Source organism: Ursus arctos, unplaced genomic scaffold (assembly GCF_023065955.2).
Source record: "Ursus arctos isolate Adak ecotype North America unplaced genomic scaffold, UrsArc2.0 scaffold_19, whole genome shotgun sequence".
NCBI classification, from domain to species: Eukaryota; Metazoa; Chordata; class Mammalia; order Carnivora; family Ursidae; genus Ursus; species Ursus arctos.
In genome coordinates, this window is record NW_026622863.1 from 18,201,052 (window position 1) to 18,225,022 (window position 23,971).

At 37.2% G+C, this 23,971-nt stretch overlaps 1 long non-coding RNA gene across 1 annotated transcript in view; it reads right to left on the bottom strand.

Annotated features, from left to right (window-relative positions):
• LOC125283333 (uncharacterized) overlaps positions 1-12,782 on the bottom strand; it is a 46,980-nt gene extending 34,198 nt beyond the window's left edge. The window contains exon 1 of the long non-coding RNA XR_007191100.2: positions 12,731-12,782. This is a non-coding gene — a long non-coding RNA (uncharacterized LOC125283333). The remainder of the gene's footprint in view (positions 1-12,730) is intronic.
• Between the last annotated feature and the right edge of the window lie 11,189 nt (positions 12,783-23,971).

Sequence of the window (23,971 nt, forward strand, 5' to 3'; positions counted from 1 at the left end):
GTAGATATCCAGAATTGGGTTTAATTCCAGAATTGAGTTAAATTGTAGGTTACCGAGCTGGTGTTGCAGAGAATTGCTCGGTGTGGGGGTGGGTGGAGGAACCAACAACAACACACATGTGGTATAGAGTGTTGCAAGTGTGGTAGTAACATGAGAGTAAAGGAGAAACACAGGAAGGAAGACTGGGCTTCCCCCCCCCCCCATCCATTGGTTTTCACACTTAGCCTTTAATTGTTGATCACTCATCCTCAGGCTATTGTTATCTTATTCAATATATCGTTTTTTTCCCTAAAAACAGCCATACAGTCCTATAATCCTTATCTTCACTACTTTCCTGCAACTTTTTCAATTGTCTGGGTAATTGTTCTTGCTAGTACGTCCCATCTGCTGGTATCACATCTCATTCCATCACAGGTGAAGTTTGAACAATGACTCCTGACAGCTGGATGGTGAGTGGGTTCAAGCCATAAGGTATAAATACAATTGATTTATAGCACTCACTAGAAGGAGGTTTTAATCATCTTTGCACAAGTCTCTATTCTTTCTCTTCCCCTGCCACCTTGACTAGAGTCACAGATGGTGCAACCATAACACGGTATGCCACTGACATACATTTTACGTTGCTATGCAAATAAGATTTGGGGCTTATTAGGACCATAATACAGGCCATATAGTTTATTACAGGGAGTATCATAAAAAGGATAAAAGTTGGGGCGCCTGGGTGGCACAGCGGGTAAGCGCCTGCCTTCGGCTCAGGGCGTGATCCCGGCGTTCTGGGATCGAGCCCCACATCAGGCTCCTCCGCTATGAGCCTGCTTCTTCCTCTCCCACTCCCCCTGCTTGTGTTCCCTCTCTCGCTGGCTGTCTCTCTCTCTGTCGAATAAATAAATAAAATCTTTAAAAAAAAAAAAGGATAAAAGTTTACATGAACAAGGAGCATGGAGATGTGGAAAAGAACTGGAAAGTATTTTGATAAGACCAGTCTAGTTGGAAACAGTCTTTCTGAAATTGAGAGCAAGTGCTAATTAGCTAGAAACGAGTGATGAGTGATGTAAGAGGGAATTCTACAGAAAAAAAAAAAAAAGGACTGGTAAATAAAATCACTATCCAGATACAATAAAAATTGTATCTATCTATCTAATCTATCTGTCATCTATCATCTCTTGAATCCAGATATGATACTGTCCATGGTGCACCTGTCCTTAATCTGTGCTCACCATTTTGCTGTAGAATTCCTTGTTCCTGCTTCTAACAAGAGTTTTTAATGCGTTCCTGCAAAATTTCATGGCTGCAGAAGGTCAAATCCAACCCAAGAATGCAAGCGAGTCATGACTGTCAGGGCTTCAGGAGAATCGTCTTACATAAATCACTTCACAGTCATTCCTGTATGAGTAATACCTTTCCAAAACAAGAAATAAATGCAGTTTGTACCAGGGAGTGAAACTGAGTAGTAGCACAAGGATTACCCAACCCAGTTACCATTATTGATGTTGTAGAATTGAAGTCATCAAGCTATAGCTACATTTTTCAAGGACTTATAAAAACCTTTTAACTCCTGTCATGGTTCAAGTGGTTGGCAGGGCCTGAACTTGACTTTGAGCTTCAGATTTGGAAAACCAAGGAATTCAAAGTAAATCTCAGCCAGCATCCCTTAGCCTCCTGTGGCTTTCCCCTCAGACTATAAATGGATCCTGTTTTTGAAAGCAAGCCCAGATTTCCTTAAAACATGTTCCAGTCTCTTGAAATTCACCAAGAGTGTATTTCAAATGAGGGCTGTGCTTTTCTCTGCACCCTCTTTTTGGAGCATCCTCTTTGTAAGCATTCCAGTTCCCTTGTATGGTTCATGCCACTCTTGCTGAGTACATGTCATGCCCATCATTACACATTTCAACCAGACTCCCCAGATGAATTACAGTCTGACTTTCCATTGGCCATATGTCAAAAGCAAGCTATTCAGGGTCAGCTTCCTTGAAAAGATCTGCCAACTGGTCTACTGGCCTCCTTAACAGTAGTGGAATTACAGGAATCAAAAGAGAGGATGAAGGTCAGTATCATGGGCTCCATTTCCTTTCAGGGCACTGCTTTTCATATCTTTCAGGGAATCTTTCACACTTTCCATTCTAAATGGACACTAACTAGAGATAGATTTATAGCATTAATATACTAACCACTTTAGTCATTAGTTTCAAAGACGCAATCATTCAAACAATATATACATGCCAACTATTTTCTGTCGTTACGATGAGTTTCTTCGGTTTTATTGAAGTGAGATAATTACTTCCTTATACTGGACACCTACCTCTATGAATGCTACTAAAATCCGATTGCATCTGCATTTTTGAGCAAATACATCATATTCTTACCTCGTATGAGTGTGCATTCACCCAAAAATGCCCTTTAATATTTCATATGAATGGCTGTTCACCCACATCTGTCTCATCTCAATAGATGCATTTTTTCTTCCTGAATGTGAGTTTAGGACTATACATTCATCTGTGTTAAATTTAATCACTTCAGCCTGTCAAAATATGATTTTTGTCACTTGGTATATTAACTATCCATTCCAACATTGGTAATCAAAAAAAAAATCTGATCTGTGTTCTCAATCAAATCTTTCATCAAAATGTAGAATGGAAAGGATCTGAGAACAGAGTAATAGCTTATCACTGGAAATGAGCTTGGAAAGACATTCGTGCACTAATAAGCATCCTTTAGATATATGGCTTGGCTACACTTCTAATATTTTTAAAACTTACTTTGTGATGGGCTCTGTGACAGAATCTTATTTTACACTTCCTCACAATAATGCTATGGAAGAAGCATTGTTGCCCCCTTTCATACACAAGGAAATTGAGGATCAAAGAAAAAAGTTACTTTTAGCAAGATCACATAATCTAAAAAAAAAAAAAAAATAAGAATGCCTTTCTTTAAGATTTTCTCCTTCTTCTCCTTGCTCCTGACACTCCAGCCATATCTAATTGCTCATCGTCATGCTCTACTCCAGGATTTTCGATAACCATGCCTTGCACATACGGCTCCCGTTTTCTATAGTGCTTGGTCTTCTCCATGGTTTTTGCACGACAATCTCCTACTCTGCCTTTGACATGGAGTTCAAGTGTCTCTTCTCCATCCGAACAGTAGGAATAAAGTGTATTATTGTGAGGATTAAGAGATACAATGCATGGCATGCTGTGGCTGCAACTTCATTAACTAATACTTATTAGTACCACAACATTTTACTTAATCCTACAACATTATTTGAGGCAAATAGTGTTACCCATTTTATAGTTTTAAGAAAATGAATGGTTTAAGGCCACATGAAAAAAAGGAAGAGATACCAATGTCTCTTGACAAGGAGAGATAATATATTAAGAGCTATGACAGACCACTGAAGTAAAACCTAACACTTGGCTACGGATTACTAGACTCTGTGCCACTGGGCCCTGACTTCCTCCTTTCACTCATCTCAGGCCAGCCTTTCCCCTTGCTCACAACACAATAGCCACTGGCCTTCTTCTGGTTCCTTAAATAAGTTCAGCTTTTCCCATGTCAGGACTCCTGCCCTTTCTGCTTCCTCAGCTTGGTTGTTAGGACTCCTTCTTTTCACATGAGTCTACTCAATTACCAGCTTTCATGACCACTCAAATTAAATTATATCTTTAATTCCTAAATCATAATCTCATCACATCACTGTTTAATTTCCTTCCTAGTAACCACAAATATCTCCCTGATTTGTAGGAATGCATTTGATTGTCTCTTGCCTCTTCAAACATGGAAGCTTTATAAGGATAGGAGCCATGTCAACTTTATTGACTACCATGTCCCTAGGATGTACACAGTACCTAGTGGGTGTCTAATGCATTTTTGTTGAATGAACCAACAATAGAGTATTAAAGGTGCATGGGGGTGAGCACTGAAGTTTCACAGAGAGTAAAGGAAAGCCTTCTGGAGGACAGGGCATAATTTTTAAAAGTGAAAGTATGAAGTGGTTAATCTAAACCACAGGAGTGGGTAATGCACCAGAGGAGATTTCTAAACCGTTGGAGAGTTTGCCACCTTCCCCTCCACCCCCCACCCACAGCACGGAATGTGTGGCTATGCCTGGATACATTTTTGATTTGTGCAACTGGGGAGGAGTGCTACTGGCATCTAGTGGGTAGAGGCCAGGGATGCTGTTAAATATCCTATAATACACACAGACCCACAACAACACTACATACCTGCAGAAAAGAATGACTCGCCCCTAAGTGTCAATAGTGCTGAGGCTGAGGAACTTTTCTCAGCAACATCCTCCCTTCTCACTCTTCAATGTATACCTCTTCTCTGACTCCTGTCCCTTATTCTCCCATTCTCTCTGGTTTCCCTGGGTGGCTGCTTCCAATCCTGGAACACACTGAAGTCTTCCATGGAGTTTCTGAACTCCCAAAGCTTCCTCTCTTCCTGGAAGAAGCTGCAATCAAAGCTTAGCCTTTCTCTGGCCTGAGATCCTCTCGCTCAGAGCTGGAGAGAGCTGATGTCGCTCTCACATTATCAAGGAAAGAGGGCTACCCCAGTGACGCCCCACAGGTACTCACTGAAGAGTGTTAAAGAGCACTCAGAACCGCGATGTGGAGGTTCAAAAGTATACACTGAGAAATTACTTGGATTCTGCTGAAGCTGGTGCATGGCGTATACTTGGCTTTGTCTGTCTGCTCATGTCCTCCCTGGGGAGTTCAACAGCCCTGAAAAATTAGAATTGGCTCAATTCGACCAACTCAGCAGTGCGTGAGTACCAAGGGGCTTTTTTTCCCTTTTTATTTGACTTGCAGGAAACCGACTTCAATGAGATTTTATAGTCTCTTGAAGCCTGGGGACTCCCCCCCCCAACTTTTGTCTTATAAAACCCTGATAAAAGTATGAAACAAAAATTGATGAATTTCAACAAGTTTAAGTGTTTTCATTTACAGCAGCCTGTCAGGAGATGCTGGGCACATTTCATTTCTAATGATTTAATTCTAATTAGTATTTATAACTATAGCCTAATTTCAATAACACACTGTTAAATGAGTACAGAAATGTATTTATTGATTCACGCATAACAGCACAACATCATGCATTCAGATGTTGTTGAGATAGCTAGATAGATATGTACCCACACATTTTCTACATTTTTTCACATTCTTTGATTATGATTCTTCTTTTTTTAATGTTTCATACTGTGATAATGAGTCTTCTAAATTGCTATTTGTAATAAATTTAGGGTAAGATTATTCACTTTTCTTTGTATTTTTTTAGTTTATGCTCTGAGTGTGGGACCCTACAGAGAGCTACAAATTGAGAGAAACAAACATTTCAGAGAACACAGACCTCCAGAGCTTTAGAAAGAGCAAAGAATTGACAATTTGAAGGGCTTCAAGTATGCCAAGTGGCCATCATAACTCACTCCACATTTCAAAAAGGAAAAAACAAATCAAGATTTGAAGACTTTACAGAGCCTTTTGTTTGCTGAGAATGTTTTCATTTTGCGTTGGCTATAATTATTGTTAAGATTCATTGTAAGAGCAACTTACTTATCTCTCATTGAAATTTATAATTTATTATGAGAAAGACAATTTGAAGTCATCTCGGTTTTTCAATGAGGACTGGCAGAATTTTGTGAGATACCTAATATAAGGAGGCTTGAGGGTGGCAGAGCTAAGAACCCTTAATGTCCCGACACCTTTCCAAGGCATTTTGTTCTAACCCATTTGTATATGTCATATCGCATGGATAAGGAACAATTAGTAGTTCAAAAACAAAACTATGTCTTCATTCTTTGGGACAGTTTCTTTAGAGGGTGACTTGATACAGAATCTGGGGATGTCAAAATTGGAAGAATCTCAGAGATCACCTGCATATATCACTCAATTTCCTTAATCTGAAAATGATGTCTAGAATACAGAAGAACACTCAAATGCCACATGGATGCTCTTTTTCAAACTCAAATTACTTTAATAGTAGTGTGCCTTGTAAATTAGGGAAAATAAAGTTATTATGTACAGTGAGCAAAAATGAAAAATCTTTATGATGAACCACAATGGATTCTACTTATTCATGAATAAGGTATGGATCTTCTAATCCAAAGTTCCTTTTCCCTCAGTGCTTTCAATATAAAAGCATTTGTTCCATTTGTGGCTTATTTTTGTACTAGAATTTACCTACAGTGTTATTATTACAGGTTCAAAGTGTGGTGCTACTCTGTGAGATTTTACTTAATTCTATTTAAATAAACAAACAAGCAGTTTGACAGCTTTTAAAGAGACATCAATATGTCTTATAAGTATAGCTTAAATTACTTAGAGTTATAAGAAACACAGCACAAAAGGAAAATCAAAGATCTTTTATAATATCACTCTCCTGAATGTTGTACTTTGTCACCCCTCAATGCCTTTTAAAATGCATTTAGATTTTTAAAAATAAGCTGTTTAATGTAATTTCAAGCTATCTCATAACCAACCAATTTGCCAATTATGTGTTTTCTGATCTCTTACTTTTTATAACTCATGCTATTATCTGTACATTGTATTTTTTTTATAAAACACACAAATAATGGTAAGAATAGTACCATTCTTGAATCAAGCAACTGAACATGCTAATAATAGTAATAATAATGGAAAAAAGTTTCATAGGTTCAATGTATCAGAACAGAGATGGAGGTTATTAGTCATAACCTCCATAACCATTCATAAAGAAATGAATATTGCATAATAATGCATAATGTAGAGTCTTGGTGAATTTAAGTTTCTTAGTAGTGGTCAAGAATAAAATTTTTGTACATGAATTTCTTTTTTTTTTTTTTAAAGATTTTATTTATTTATTCGACAGAGACAGCCAGTGAGAGAGGGAACACAAGCAGGGGGAGTGGGAGAGGAAGAAGCAGGCTCATAGCAGAGGAGCCTGATGTGGGGCTCGATCCCATAACGCCAGGATCACACCCTGAGCCAAAGGCAGACGCTTAACCGCTGTGCCACCCAGGTGCCCCTGTACATGGATTTCTTAAAAGGGGTTTTAAAACAAGGATGATCTACCATCTATCTACCCGCCCTTTCTAGAAATGAAATTTCCCATAAAAAATATCAACTGGATATTCTCTTCCCTTAAATATTTAGCAACATGTATGTTAGACTGGAAAACTGAGTATCATTTGTAAGTGAGAGCCTTGGAAAGAAGAGAAAAGCACGATCGGTGGAGACTTAGTAACCTTCAGAGAAGAGTAAGCAATTGCTCAGGAAAAGGAAGACCACTCATAGCTTCTCCCCCCGCCCCAGCCAGCTTGGTGTAGTGTAAAGAGCATGGTTTTGGAATATGGCAGGACTGAGTATGTTAAATGACACTCCAATATTCTTCCTGTTCCGGGAACATGCCACACTTGTCCACCACTCAGGGTCTATGCCCTTGATAAATGCCTCTACTGGTATCTGGTATGTTCTTCCCTACAACCTTGGCAGTCTTGACTCCTTTGCAGATTTCTGCTTAAATAGTCCCTCTTCATGGACGTCTTATCAGATCAGCCTGTCTTAAGGAGGCTGCTCACATACTTTTAGTTTACCCTGTAAATTCCGATTGCCTCCATAACAAAATTGGAGAAATACTGGAAAATACTTAGGTTACAAGACACATAAGCTTTGAAAAAAATACATAAATTGCATCAGTAATTTCTCGGCGACATAAATGCATTAATGCTCCTTCCAGTCCTGCCTAACTTGCTTTCCTAAAGTAGCCTAAGTACTTAAATAATCTGCCTCATTATGTAAAACACCTGAAAATTCTTTTCATTTTGTTTGAAAAAAAAAAAAAAGAAGTTTAATACAACTAATAGGAAGTCATTTTATGCCGCACCTGAGCACTGACGGGGGATCTAACAGACTAACGGGCACCACATTCATCCACGAGATTACACGAGTAAAATGAAGTGGTGCGTTTGCTATTCATGCTCGAAATCTGTGCGTAAACAATTCGATGTAAGTGCAGGTGATTGATGAATAAAACATCACTGATCAAGCTGGCTGCAACTAAACTTTGGCTTAATCCTGCTGGTTTAATTTGGTTTGGTGGTTTTATCCCCCCCCTTCTTTTGATGTTGTTTTCACCCAAGGTGGATAAATATATATTATGCATGGGGGAGAAAAAGAGCAACATTAATTTAAATACCTGGAACAGGTGACAAGAGATGCTCAGCTGCTTTCAGATATGTTTTTGTTAAGGAGAAGCATAAAAATAACTTCCCATCCCCACCCCGGGGGCAAAAGTGTCATTGACTCTTTAAAACACAGGTTCATCTGAGACGTTTAAGTCAATAAATCAATGCATTTCCTTCTTACTCATTCTCATGATACCTAGAAAAATTACAGGTGAAGTATTTTTAAGTATATACAAGAGTTCACATAACATTCTTTTAGGGAAAATAATCTTGAATAATAATTTTGGTGCAGGAGAGACAAGTGTAAAGTTTTAATGTCAGATGACATTGAAAGGTGAACTATCAAGTTAGTCGTAAGACCCATGTTATCTGTCTGCCATAATAGAACCATTTTCTTTCCCCTTGCATGATTAATAATTTGTATCTAAATGTAACATGTCTCTTCCTTATGTTGATGTCCAGAGCTGGTTCCGTGGCACGGGGGCGGGGGGGGGAATGTAAACCAAAGCAAGAGAGTAAAAGAGGAAGGATCCTTCTCTGCTTCAAGTTCCTTTTGTGCATCATCACATTTAATTTAGTAATAACAAATACCAATGCCTTTCCCTCTCATTTTTGAATAAAAGTGCTTAAGTAATTTAAAATTGAAGGGGAAAAAAAAAACCCAAATAATATGCAGATGTCTCTCTTGCCTGTTCTACTGCTAGCCAAAGGAATACTGTGATTCCATAAATCCAGAACCCAGTAAAATAATCCAGAAATGCAAATGTAAGTTGATTTAATGGAACAGCAAATAAAATCAACATTATTCTTTCACTTAATATATCATAGCCCATGCCACATAGAAAAAACATGTATGGATTCAGAAATTTTAAAACCTATATAAAGAAATTCTTATAAGAGCTTAACTGTAGCCTAACTGCTTATTACATGTGAAACGTGATCTTTATCTGCTGTGCCGGGCCTCTAGAATTAGCAGCCATTACTTCTGTTCTTGACTGTACTTAAGTAGTACTTTTCCCCTAACTATTCACTCAGTTTTATGTCGTATTTTTTACTTAATCTTAAAAACATACCAATTTTTCTTTTTCTTAAAGTGTTGGATATTTTAACATTAAAATAGTGTTCAAATGGGAGTGAATACAGTGCAGAATATATTATAAAATTAAATGAATTTTAATAAGTGCACTTAATAGGATATCACAAAATTCTAAGAATTATGTTTCACAGGTTTGTAAAGACTTGGAAAAAAATGCATATATATAATACCATGCATATTACGGACCTCAATATAATAAAACAATATAATTATATGCACATATAAAATACATAGGTAATATATAATTACAGGTTAAGAGAGAAAGGGAAGGAGAGAGAAAGTAAGAGCGACCAACAGAGACAGTGACAGAGAGACAGAGAGAAAAGGAGATCGAAAGAAATCACCAAAAAAAAAAAATTGTGCTTGATATTTTGGAGCAATTATTACTTTAACAATAAAAGCCACTACAATTCAATTTTTGTAAATTTTAAATTTGCATATAATACGGACTAGATGTATTTTTAGGAGATAAAGTCAAAGCTGTTTTCATTATTCTGATGTTTTTCACAATGCTACTCCTAAGTCCCAGCTCAAATAGTGTTTATAATAATAAACTAATTAAAATATTTTCAGGAAAATTAATAATTTAATAGCCAACATAGATTTATTATTTAATATGCCAGACTTTGTGCTTTTACATATATTATTTCATTTAATTGCCACAACCCTGTGTGATAGATCCTATAATGATCCTCGTCTTGCAGATTTGACATCTAAAAACTGAAAGGCTAAGGAACTTTTACAAAGTCACACACCTTTTTAAGTCGCACCAGCCGTCAAACCAAGGCATCCGCATTCTAGAATCCATGCTTAAACACTCCTCAATATCGCCTTCCCAACACACTTGATTCTACAGCCCATTCCTTATTGATTGCAGGTTGTATGGAATAGTTTATTGAGTAATCTAAAGCGCTCTCATAGGGGTGTTTTGGGTTGAATTGTTTCTCCCCAAAAGATACATCATTAAAAATCCTAATCCCTGGGATTTTATTTGGAAATAGAGTTCTTGCTGTATGAATATGAAGGCATACCAGAGAGGGGGGACTCTAAATCCAGGGACTGCTTTCCTTGTAAGAAAAGAGACTCGAAGACACAGAAGAGATGAGGGGAGAAGGCCATATGATGACTGACTCAGAGATCTGAGTGTTGCAATTGCAAGTCACAGAATACCCAGGGTTGTGGGCAAACACCGGAAGCTAAAGCCTAAAGCCTTCAGAGGAGACATATCCTGATGACACCTTGCTTTTAGACTTCCAGCCTCCCGAACTGTGATAGAATCAATTTCTGTTGTTTTCAGCTACCCAACTTGTGGCAATTTGCTAGGACAGCTTGAGGAAACTAGAACGAGAGATTATTCATCTGGTAACAATACTGGACATGTATGTACATATTAGGAAGGGGAGTGGTGGCAAAAACTATGCCGAGCATTTTTTGGGGGGGATAGGGCTTCAAAAAGTATTTGGCAGGTTTGAGATTCTCATTTGACATGTGAGTTATAGGCAATAAACTGGTTGTGGTGCTTGAATGGCATGTCCCATCTCTCATTCAAAAAAATAAATATATTGCAATTTTTTTAAAAAAGTATCTTGGGTGATCCCATTAGACAGGGTATAGAGGTAAATGACCACAGACTAAGTTGACTGTAGTAGGGTCAACATTAGGCAAGAGAAAAATAAGAGATACCGGCGGAAGATTTTGACATTAAAAAAAAAAAAAAATAGACGGTCTGAGAAACCAGTACAGGGATTAGTGTTAGGGAAATCACTGAAAGATTTGGCAGTACCTCACGATTTGTCCAAAGAAGTTTTCTCTTAAAATGGAAATTAAGAAATACTGGAATGAGAAGGTGTATACCCTGTCACTGACCTTAAAAGAGATTTCAGAGTGCAGTCACAGATACGCAGTCCACTCTGAAACCCAAGCTACAGATAGAGAGAAAAGAAAATGGGTCTGTTTTGATAAGGAAGGGAAGGAGAGGCTGTGAAAGGAGTGATCTAAAATGTGGCTCTAACAGAAGCGAGGGAACATCTACATAGACGTATACGGACTCGTAATGTTATTCCTGGATGTTCTTGGTAGTGGATGGCAAATAGAGCGTCCACTTTATGGGAATGGATCCTGCAAAGTCTACTGACGGTGTCTGATATTTTGAGTAACCACAGCTTTTATCTGTATTTTATACCACGCTCTGCAACAAATCTAGAAGCATCTTGACTGATTTTTATGTTTTAAAATAGCACTGTATTAGCTTTCTATTGCCACTGTAGCAAAGTATTATAAACTTAATGGCTTAAAACAATGAAAATGTATGATCTTACAGTTTGGAAGGTCAGAAATTTGACATAGGTCTTGGTGGGTTAAAACCAAAGCGTCTGCAGGGCTGTATTCCTTTCTGGAGGCTCTTTTTTCTTTCTGTCTTTCCTTTCCTTTCCTTCCTTCCCTTCCTTTCTTCCTTTCTCAGATTTTTATTTATTTATTTGAGAGAGAAAGAGCATGAGCAGGGGGAGGGACAGAGGGAGAGGGATAAGCAGACTGCCTGCTGAGTGCCTGAGTGCCGGGCTGGACACAGGGCTGGATGGGCGGGGCGCGGGGGGGGGGGGGTGTGCTCAATCCCAGGACCCTGAGATCATGACCCAGGCAGAAGTCAGACACTTAACCAGCTGAGCCACCCAGGTGCCCCCTTTCTGGAGGTTCTAGGGGAGAATCTGTTTCTTTGCTTTTTAGCTTCTAGAGGCTTTCTGCATCCCCTTGTTGTCCTTCTTGAAAGCCTAAAAAGTTGAATCTTTATTCTTCTGTAGTCATATTCTCCTCTGACCAAAGCTGGGAAAGGTTTTCTGATTTCAAGGATTCACTGGATTACATTGTGCCCATTTGGATAATCCATAATAATCTTCCACTTCAAGGTACTTAACTTTAATCACATCTGTACAGTCCCTGATGCCACATAAGCTAGCATATGTAGAGGTTCTGGAGATTAGGTCATACGTATCTTTTGTGGGCCATTATTCTGCCTCCCACAGTTTCTGAAATAAGACTTAATGTTTTGCATTACCATTCATATTTTCACCTTTAAATATTCTCATTATCACAAAGATCAATAACATGGTTACTTATTCATTTATAATCTTAGTTCTTGTTTGGATTTTTCAGATATCATGGTCTGCTTATAAATTTCTTACCAGTAAGTGGCATATTCGACTGACTGAAGATAACTGAATACATTTGTTAATGCCTTTAATTTCGATGATGAACAAAACAGACTTACTTTATTCTGACTACTCTATCCCATTTATGGGCTACCCAACTACTTGGAATACGAAATCCAGGTAAAGGACTTTCTTGCCTCTATATAGGTGCCCATGAATTTTTCCCTATTTTCAAAGCCCCTCTTCTACTTCTCATGCCTCCATCTATTCTTTTACTTCTGAATAGACCTGTAACAAAGAAACTGAATTAGGAATTAAATATCTACTCACAGAGAGAAGTCCAGGCTGGATGGCTTCATTGGTGGGTTCTTCCGAACATCTGAAAAATAAATAATAATAGTCCTTCACTAAGTGTTTTAGGAAATAACATTTCCCTACTCACTCTGTGAGGCCAGTGTTACCCTGATATCAAATTCAGACAAAGCCGTCACAACTAAACTACAAACTGATATTTCTAATGACTCAGATGCAAAAAATCTTTATTAGATATGTACAAATAATAACAAGTGTTGGTAAGGATGTGGGAAAATAGGAATCTTCATGTGTGACTCTTGAGAATGTAAAATGGTGCAGACACTTTGAAAAAGAGTTTGGTACTTTCTTCATAAGCTAAACGTGATTTTACCATATGACTCAACAATTCCATGCTTAGGCTATAACCAAGAGGAAAAAAACTTAAGTCCACACAAAGACATGTATATAAGTATTCATAGTAGCATCATTCATAAGAGTCAAAAAATCGAAACCACCCAAATGTCCACCAGCTACAAGATAGACATAGTGTGGTATGGAATATGATTTGCTAAGACAAATGAATAAGCTACTAATACACTCTACGAATGGATGAATTTCAAAAATATGCTAACTAAAAAAGCCAGACAGTAAAGGAACACTCTACTATAGACCTCAGTTTATAAGAAATGTCCAGAAAGTCCATCAATGGTTATCTGAGGCTGGGAGAATGATTGGATATAGACTGTAAGGAGGCATGGAAAAGTTGTGGGATGATAGAAATATTTTAAAACCGGAGTGTTGTTAAGTTTGTACAGTTGTATAAATGTACTAAAATTCACCAAATTATAGAGGTCCAACAAAGTAATTTCATGGTACTTACATTATACCTCAGAAGAAAAGCTAGGAATATTCTTCCTCTAAATAAAAATGTCTTGTGCATGAAACACATTCACACAAATACATTTTCAGCATGCCTTTTGATGATAATTATGTGTTGGAACATTTTTTAAAAAACCAAATGGATCTTTTAAAAATAGAAGAATGGATACATGTTACCCATCTTTGTATCAGTTTATTTTTGTTTTTTTGTCTAATGTATTTCATGGTCATTCCAGCTTATTATTTCTTTGCCTACCTTCAGTGATGGGGATAGACATACAATCATGACTCACTTTAATAAAATGGTTTTAGTGGGAGAAGCAGGTGACAGTCAGCTTGTAACGGACATGTACACTCTCCGATCACAGCACCTCACACCCTTGCCTATTAGGAAGTGGTTCCACACTAATGTATCAGATTTGATGATTTGAAAAGACATGTCTCTCAGGTTGCCATTATGTATAAATCTCATATTTATAGGTGTAGTGGAAAAGCTATGGGTATTTTGACACAATAGGTCCAAATCTTGATGGCACCACAGTTATCTCCTGCATTTTGGTCAAGGTGTTTAACCTCCCTGAGATTCAGTTAATATGTTTGCCAGGGGAGATAATGCTAACTCCAAAGATGGTGGCAGAAGATCAAATAATTATGCTCAGTGCCTATTGTACAGTAGGAACTCAATATGCTGTTCTGTTTTATTTTCATTTTTTGGCACTTCCCTCTCTCTATAAATACAGTTATATATAGTTTTATATATATATATAAATATATATAGTTTTATATATGTAGTTCTATATATACACATAGTTACATAGTTATATATATGACTATATTTATATATAGTTATATATGGTTTCATATAGAGATATATGTACATAGTTATATATAAGTGTTTCATGGAATATGCTTCAAAAATACTGATCTAATAGCAAAAGGTATAGTTAATGCCATGCTTTCACTGAATGATCGTAATATGCTCTACTTACACAGATAAAATAAGAATTAAAAAGTACAATGAATTTATAAATATGCCATGATGAATTATTATCTATGTAAAATTATCAAGTTGTTTTTTTCTATACCCATGTTAACTGATATCACAAGTACGTGGCTAGTTTGTATATTCAGTAACCAGTCTTAGATGCAGATAACTCATTCTCTGGATGAATTGCCAAACAAAGCACCATACTCAGATCTATTGGATAAGAATTGAACACTTCTTGTCTGTGTACTGATTATTTCAGTCTCTGTGTCATTCTTTGTCCTACTTTATTTGGATATGTTAATACATTTGATATTATTATAATCAAATTGTGTTGACCTGAGAGTCACCACTCCCTTATAACACATCACAATATGGATTTACGTGACTTTGTTTAAATATATCATGTGCATATTTTATAGTTTCATTATTGGAGAACAACCTTATTACTACAATTATTATTATTCTTTTCACTTATAGTCTCCTGGTGGCTATTTCAATTAATCTATCAGTTCTGAGGTTTGCAAGGCTATTTATGATATGGGAAAAGTACACTTATAAGCTAAATACAAAAAAAAGCAGTTAAAAAATTATACATATAATCAAAGATTATTACAGAAATTGAATATGTAAATAATCAAGGGTGATATTTTAAAAATACATAAATGCTAATAGAGCTTATTTGTAGATTCATTAATTTATTTAGTTATTGTATTAGTCAACTTTGCTGGAATAATGGAGGTCTTTAAAAAATCCTAGTGATGTATAAAAACAAATATTTATTTCATACTCTTTTTTTTTTTTGGTATGAAATGGACTTGGGCCAAAGTAACAGTCCCTATCTTAGACATGCCATTATCACTGCAGAGGGATAAGGATGGAAGAGTTGGAATAAACACACAATGACTTTCAAGGTCCTGTTCACATTTCATTGGCCAAAACAAGTTCCGATGGGTGGGGCAACATTGCCTTCCTCAGGAGATATGAAAGGCTGTTGCAGGCAGACGGGATGAATAATGCTCTTATCAAAATCAGGCGCGAATAGTTAGAACAGGTGGAAGTGATACTGTAATCTACCTTACCTACTATTACTTTCATTATTTTTATTATATTTAGCAAATGTTTTTATCATTTTTACAATATGCTTGTCACTGTTCCAAGTTTCAAATATATTAGCTTAATTAGCCTTCGTAACAGTCCTATGAGATAGGCACTGTTATTATCCCTGGTTTCCAGTGAGGTTTAGTAAAGCTTCCCAAGGTTAATAAGTTTGCAAGTGACTGAGCTTCCACTCCAACCTAGGTATCCTGACTCCAAAGTCTACTTTGCTTTCCAGGTTTCGCCTACAGATAGCTACAGAGGCAGTGTGCATTAGAGCCGTAAAACAGGATTTCTTTTTTTCTTTTGTATAATTTTCTCTAGTTGCAGAATTCTTCATGTTTTTTAAAAATTTCTTTACTGTTCTAAAATAAATGACACAATAAAGACTGTAAGAACGTACAACCTGTTAAAATCTCTTATTTCTTATAAAATGCCTCACAAGGAAACATTTTTGGTCATTTGAGTCGAACTTCTGATTGCATTACACAGTCTCTCCTTCCCCCGATGACCTTGCAATTTACAAGGTGGCTATGTCTTTTCCTTTCTCGTGATAGAAGAAACAAAGCTCTGATTCTCACTGAACTGAAATGAATCATTTAACCTAACTACCTAACATCAAAACTGATTGATAATTATACTGTTACAGTCCCGATGCTTACAAAGGGTTAAGATGAATGCAGTAACTATGAACATGTCTCCTCTTTTTCAGATATGGTGCATGCCAACGTCCACAATGTGGGACTTCAGTGGTGTGTAACAGGTCACATTGTGTATTCTAATCCATACTATTCTTGTGGCTGTTATGGGAACAATTTGTTATTACATATATTTTTTTTCTAGTAATATTACCACTTCACTTTTATTGCCCTGATTTTAACTTTCTGGAGATGGAGTACTATGCAACCTAAAAGTCATTTCACTCAGTGATATGTTGGCTTTATTAACCGTGATAATTTCGTCAAGTATGGTTATTTACAAGCAGTGTCTTGGTCAAAGAAGAGTGATTGGATGCAAATACTTCCTATGAGAATATGCTAGTATTTCAGAGGCAAATTTGTGGTTGCCAGAGGGAAGGAGAAGGGGATGGGGGAAATGGGTGAATTCCTGTTATGAAATGAATAAGTCAGAGAATGAAAGGTACAGCACAGAGAACATAGTTAGTGATAGTGTCATAGTGTTTGTTGTATGGTGACAGATGGTAGCTACACTTGCGGTGCGCACAGCGTAACGTATAGATTTGTCGGATTACTGTGTTTGAGTAAGGGACAGGCAGGGCAAGGTAGGGAGAGATTGGTAAGGGACTACTGAACCAGGCTCATAGAAATCCCAGAGGCAGAAAATGTTACAGAGAAGGTAGTAGGCACAGAGAAGGGAAATGAAATCCACCTTGTTTGTCCTAAATATAGATAAGATATTTACATGATAGTTACAAATCCACCTTATTTGTCCTAAATATAGCTAAGATAGTTACATGATAGTTACAAATTCACCTTGTTTGTCCTAAACATAGCTAAGATAGTTACATGATAGTTACAAATCCACCTTGTTTGTCTTAAATGTTACAGGTGAGATATTTACCAAGTTCCCTGGTCAAGACAGACCATAAAATCCCTCAGTAGCAACCATTCAGGACCCCTCTTGCTCTAGAGAGCTTTCTTTTCTCTCTTTTCTGTTCTCACCTTCACTTAATAAACTTTCACTTCACTTCCCCCTTTCATGTCTGCAAGATTCATTCTTCCTCTCCGTGGGACAAGAACCCCGACCCCTGCAACATGCTGTCTAGCTGAAACTAATGTAACACTTTGTGTCAACTATACATCAATTAGAAGAAAGGAAAAAAAGGAAAACAGTATTTGCCCATCTCTGGGGACATCCTTCACCCAGTTTAATAATCCCTTTTGCGAAGGTAGATAATCATCACTACTCTGTATCTATTTCCTTATCTGTGAATAGAGATAAGCATATTTGCTATCCTCATGGATTTTTATAATAGTGGAATGTAACTGCAAGCATACTGTGAATAACTAAGCACAAGAAATTATTGCCATACTGATACTAACAACAAAATAGCAATTATTTTTATTCCATCGTATGATAAAAAAGAATAATTGAATCAATGCCCTAACATGGATACACACATCAACTGCATGCAACAGTCCTCTTAACACTCAGATACTCCTAAAAGTAAAATCCTTTGGTAACTGCTTTGTCCATAACGTTCTTAGAGAGACACTGTGATAGAAATAATTCCAAATTATACATGCTCATTTCAGTGGTTGACTTTGCACTCTAATCATATCGCCAATTTCAGGTTTACTTAGGACAATGAATTAAAATTCAACAGGATGGATAACTCAGTCATTGCTCACTCTACCAACCAATTTTCTCAGAATTTGATTATGCTTGAAATAAATGTATTGAAATAGTAGTCAAGAATCTGGTTGAGGCTGTGTATAAAAGACATTTATATTATAATGAAGGTTCATTTTCTTCTAGAGACCATAGCATACTAAAATGCTGGGTGGTATTAAAATATTGTTATTAACCACAACTCAGACTTGGATTCACTATTACATATGAACAATCAGAGGAGGGTTGGAGGACATATGTCAGTGCTGAGCTTAATGAGCACTGAGTAGGGTATTTGAGTTTGTCATGGGAACAACACTGGGGTGGGCAGACATTAATCTTTTCAAGTTATCAAACTATGGGTTCTCTTTTTTTCTTCATTTATAGCAACATCCTGGACAGCTTTAAAAAGCGCTTAGCAAATTGAAGTCTTTATGAACCATTCTTTTCCTTTTATGAACCAGAGAACCAGTAACAATTTTTAAAAGAGTATTTCTCTGATTTTATTCCTCAACCTTCTACCAGGTTTTTTCTTTCCAGTTTGAGAGTTTGATCAGGTAAAAATATCCTTGTTCCTTTTATAGAGTAAGAATATCTATTGATATTTAACTGAAGAGTGGATATAACTAATTATAACCTCCAATTATCAAGCCCCTAATATGTGTCAGGCACAGGACACAAGGTGCTCTGTAAATATTTTTTCATCCTTTTAAACATATTCTCTCAAAAAAAGCTTCATCGACTTTTATAAAATAAATTTAATGGTACTTACGTTAAAAGATTATTTGAATTTCCCAAGGTCACAGAGTCATTAGAAATGAAAGAATTAGGGTTGATCTCCCAAGCTTTTTCCATAACCTTACAACTTTCCCCTAAGAAAATGGGCAGTTTTTGCCATCCATACTTCATACTCATGTCTTCCTCCATTCAGTTTATCATGGGAATTGTATACATTTAAAAACCAACTTGACCAATGTATTTCCAACAAGCAGAGGATACTTTTTTTTTGAAGATTTATTTACCTATTGGAATTTAAATAAAAACTCGAAACTACAAGAAAAAATAATAAAGATTTATATATTTTGAGAGAGAGAGAGAAAGAGATAGAGTCTTAAGCAGACTCCAGCCTTACGCAGGGCTTGATCTCACAACTCTGAGATCATGTTCTGAGCGGAAACCAAGAGTTGGATACTTAACCAACTGTGCCACCTGGGCCCAGAGAATGTGTTTCTTTCTTTCTTTTTTTTTTTTTAATTTTTAATTATGTTATGTTAGTCACCATACAGTACATCCTTAGTTTTTGATGTAGTGTTCCATGATTCATTGCTTGCGTAGAACACCCAGTGCTCAATGCAATATGTGCCCTCCTTAATACCCATCACCAGTCTATCCCAATCCCCCACCCCCCTCCCCTCTGAAGCCCTCAGTTTGTTTCCCAGAGTCCATAGTCTCTTGTGGTTCATTCCCCCTTCTATTTACCCCTCCTTCATTCTTCCCTTCCTTCTCCTACTGATCTCCCTGAGAATGTGTTTCTTTTTAACCAAAAGTCACTGTAAATCACAGTGAATATCTTGAATGAAGGCTGTAGAGCAAATACTCATTGGAAATAAAAGGGAAAAGAACGATATATCTACAGCGTGTGGGTCTATATTTAGCAGTCTCTATTATGTATCATATTAGGTAAATAAAAACCATAGCTAGGCTCCTGAGGACCAGAGATAAGATAAATATGTGTATTAAAAGGAAAACATATTAAATACCAGAATGAGAATATTTTGAGCAGACAAAAGTGGATTGAAATGCCAAGATGATGATTATGACAGCAAAGTCAAGGCGCTAAGAGAACGCCTATAACCTGAAATAGTTTTACTGTAGTTGGGAGACCCTTCAGCTCTCTGCTGAACAAGGACACAATGGGAACCTGAAGCTGACTCAATTTTTGAGAATCAAAGAAGGTAAGTCATCTTCCTTAGAAGACAAAATAAATAACTCATCCTAAGGATCTGAAGATAAGAGATGACCTCGCAAAATCCAGTGAATTTGTATTCAGCCAAACTCCCTGGCTAGAGATTATAACAAGAACACACAATTCACGTAAGCATTCTTTGCATACTAGCACAAGGATTTAGAAGACTTCAGTCCAAATACAAGTAATTTTTACTGTTTTCATCAAACATCAACCGAGGGACTTGTTAACAAATCGAAGTTATCTAATGCAGATTTTAAAGGATGTACGGTCATTATACATCTACGCGAAATTGTAGACACTGGGAGCACAAGCCTCATTTTGAAGGGGGTGTCTACCATGCTTCCTGCTTGCTTTCAACTGGCTTTCACTTTTGTTCAAGAGTTCACAAACATATCATAGAAATCTTAGAATTAACGTGTGTTAACTAAATCGTGATACTATCTAATGCTGCTTCATATTCATTAGTGATTTCCTTTAAGTTTTGAGATAAAGCTCGGGAATCCCACCAGGCCCAAGGCCAAGACAGGATTTGGCCCTATTCTGGAGTTTCTAACTGCCCCAGCACATCCTCCTGTTTATTGCCAACCCCCTACAGCATTAGGCTGTCCTTCACCACTTTTTTAATAATCGATGCCTTCACTGTTTTTGTTGCTTTCCTTTTCTAGACTATCCATTTCCCCACATCGCCCCACAAACTACTAGTCATTCTTCAAGACACAGGTCAAATATGACCTTTTTTTTTGGTGACACTTTTCCTGACTTTTTGCACCTACCACACCTGAGTGTTGTCCTTCCCACCCTACGAAGACCTTGCGCATCTCTCCAGTGTGGTGGTGGTGACTGTTCTGTTCTTCTTTGCTTGCCTCCATCTCTCACTACATGGTGAGGTTATTGAAGGCACAGTCTGCATTTTATGAAGTATTAAGCTCCAGGCCCTTTGGAACACATCCTAATCGATGTATAGTGTTTGTTGGCTCACGCTCTGTCCAAATTCCATTATTCCATAAATGAAGAAATTAAGGCCTAAGAGGGTTAAAACACTTGCCCAGGGTTACACAGGTGGGTTATTACACCTAATAGCTGTTAAATAGAAAGTTCTAAAAGACAATACACAAAGTCTGTATTAAGATAAATTATTGGTACAGGTGTAAAACATGCAAGGAATTCGAAATTGCAGTGGCTTCTATGTGGAATAGAAACATAATCATCATTTGTAAAGCAAACAACAAAATCACTGGGAAGCAACCAGTTCTTTCTCATCCAAAACTGCCGTTAAGTATGAAAACAAACATAAAAACACCTGTTCTGTGGTCACTGCTTCTAGACTGCCTTCTTAACGTGAAATGCATTTTTTTCCCAATGAGCTCACTAGGAGATCACAAAACAAATTCAGTGTAAAACTGCTACAAAATATTCTACTTCATGGAAACACAAGGAAAGGCTCCGTTCTTTTTTACAGAATACAACCACTACCAAGAAATAAAATAAATTCAGTGAAATAAATCAGAGAAATAGGTTGGTTGGTGCTACAAAGCAGTATTTTCTTTATAACAAAGAAGATGAATGATTCCTCTGAGTTAATTCAGTCTTGTTCATCTTTAATTTTTATGATGTATATGCATGTTCTCAGAAACAGCGGATTTATCTCTGGTCCACAGGTTTCCTCCTTACAAGCCACTGAAAAAATTGGAAGGTCTGCTGAGCAGTTTAATTTTCAGGGCTAATGTCACTGAACTTTGGGGTAGGGCTCCTGGAAAGTACATAAGAGATGAGGAACCGAAATTAGGCTGACTCTTTCTCTCTCTAGAAAGAAACTTAAGGTTCTGTGGAAGGGAACACATCTCTCTTGGAGCAATAGGAAAACAATCTGCAGAAAACACAGACCAGATATTTCTGCAGTTGAAAGTTTTCTGCATAGCGTTGATTGAGAAATAGATTAATAAACTTGTAAACAGGAAGAGAGGGGCCCCTCAACTGTCCGTTTGGCCTGGGGGAAGCATCTCAGACACAGACCTGTCAATGCCCATGACACTGATTTCTCCAGACTGAAGGATCAAGCCCCAATCCATCCATATTTTATTTGCATCTGTACATAGAGTACTTTTGCTTTCCCAGTTTTCATTTGTAACGGTTGCCTTATTGCATCACCAAAATATTTGTATCAAGTGAATGTTATGACCACCCTTTGAAAAACAAACCAAAATAGGCTTAGAGAAGAGATGACGGGGCCAGAGAAATTTTCTTCTTTTCCATCTGATTTATACAGCATAATATGGACTTTGGAGAAAGAAAGACAAGGGCCCAACTCCAGGTTTAGCTGCTAGGTCATTGTGTGATCACAGGCAGGTAACTTCACTTCTCTGAGCCTCAGTTTATGCTCTGAGAAATGGAAACATCAATACAACCAAACTGTTATAAGGATCAAGGCAAATAAAATTTGAAAAAAAAATCTTAGTGTAGAATAGGTAAGACTCAATAAATTTAAATTCCTTTTCTACTCCAGCTTTCCACCAGGCAGAGATGTTTGTGTGTTATCTTCAAGGCACTGGAAGATATACTCACGAAGTTTGTAAAAACTTAAGAATTATTTACCAGGGAGACACTTTGAAATTTTAAACCCGGATTTCCCAGTGGCAAATAACTTTATGTTAAAATAATATTCAAAATAAATGTACTAGTACAGTTGCAATCTGTTTTCTCTGAAGAAAAAAAAAATTGTCAAATGTTAATAGTCAACATCTCCCCAAATGTTGGAACATCTACCAAGTATAGGCGTACCTGGCTTTCTCTGGTAGAATTAGAACTCAAAGGGGAATTTGCTTTGCAAATACTTGACAAAAAAAGTGCAGATATAAAATACAGTACGCATATCTTTATGGTGGCTAATTCAAAATGTCATAAAAGTAAATTTAAAGAAGCAGGTAAATGAATTCATTTGCAGCCCAAAGCCAACTTTCCATCTTGTTTTCCCTGGATACTTCTGTCTGAAAACCCTCTGAGATTTCCAGCAGCAGAAAGTCTATTAATTTTCCATGCACTTGTTGATGCAAAAGCTATCAGGATTATGGGTTGAATATTTCTAGTGTAGGGAAAGTAAGGGATGCAATTAATCTCTGTGAACTAAAATATACCTCTTTTCATTAATCTTTTATTGTAAATGAGCAAAGTAATTGAACCAGTACCACACTGTCAGAATGAATGCAATGCCGGTGGGATATGCTTGAGAGAGCACATACTGATTGAGTATTAAATATCTAACGGCAATAATTTATGGTTCATTACCTCTTTTGGAGTTTCTTAGTTGCATAGGGCTTGAATTCTAAGTAGTCAGACTTTCAGTAGAAAACGGCTTTCAAATGCTGAAGGCAGTGAGTGCACACGACGCACGATCTCCTTAATTTGGACTTTTTCCTACTTAGTTGGACCAAATTCTGAGAATATTTGCAAGCGGGGCTCATTGTTTTAAAGACAGAAAGTTGTCCTCGCCTCCTGCCCAAATGCCCTCTTGCGTGGCCCGCCATGGTGCATTCCTGAAAGTGTCAGGCGCCGCCGACACAGATTTGTGAAGAGGGATATAATAGAAGCCCAGATCCTGCACATTATGTAAATCCCCTTCCAGCTAGCTGGTGCTGGAGACACCTCAGCTTTGGGTTTCAACTGACACAAGCTTCCTTAATTGTATTCTGCCATCCCCCGTGGCACAATTTCACCGCCCATGGAAAGGGAGGCTTTTTTCCCCGCTGGTAACAAAATACGATCAACCTGAAGCAATGCTTACAGATATGTGCGTTTTGGATGTGAAGATTGGGTCGATTCGGACTTCATGCAGTTTGAAAACAAACACCGCTAAAGGAAAACAATATGAGCCCTCTATCTATGGCAGAGAGATCCTGTAGCTCTATGTTCAGTTGTTGGCTTTTAAACAAATTCTTTTATTCCAGTTTTACCTCAGTGTCCTATGGAGCAGTTAATGCTCTAGTTGGATTCCATTTTT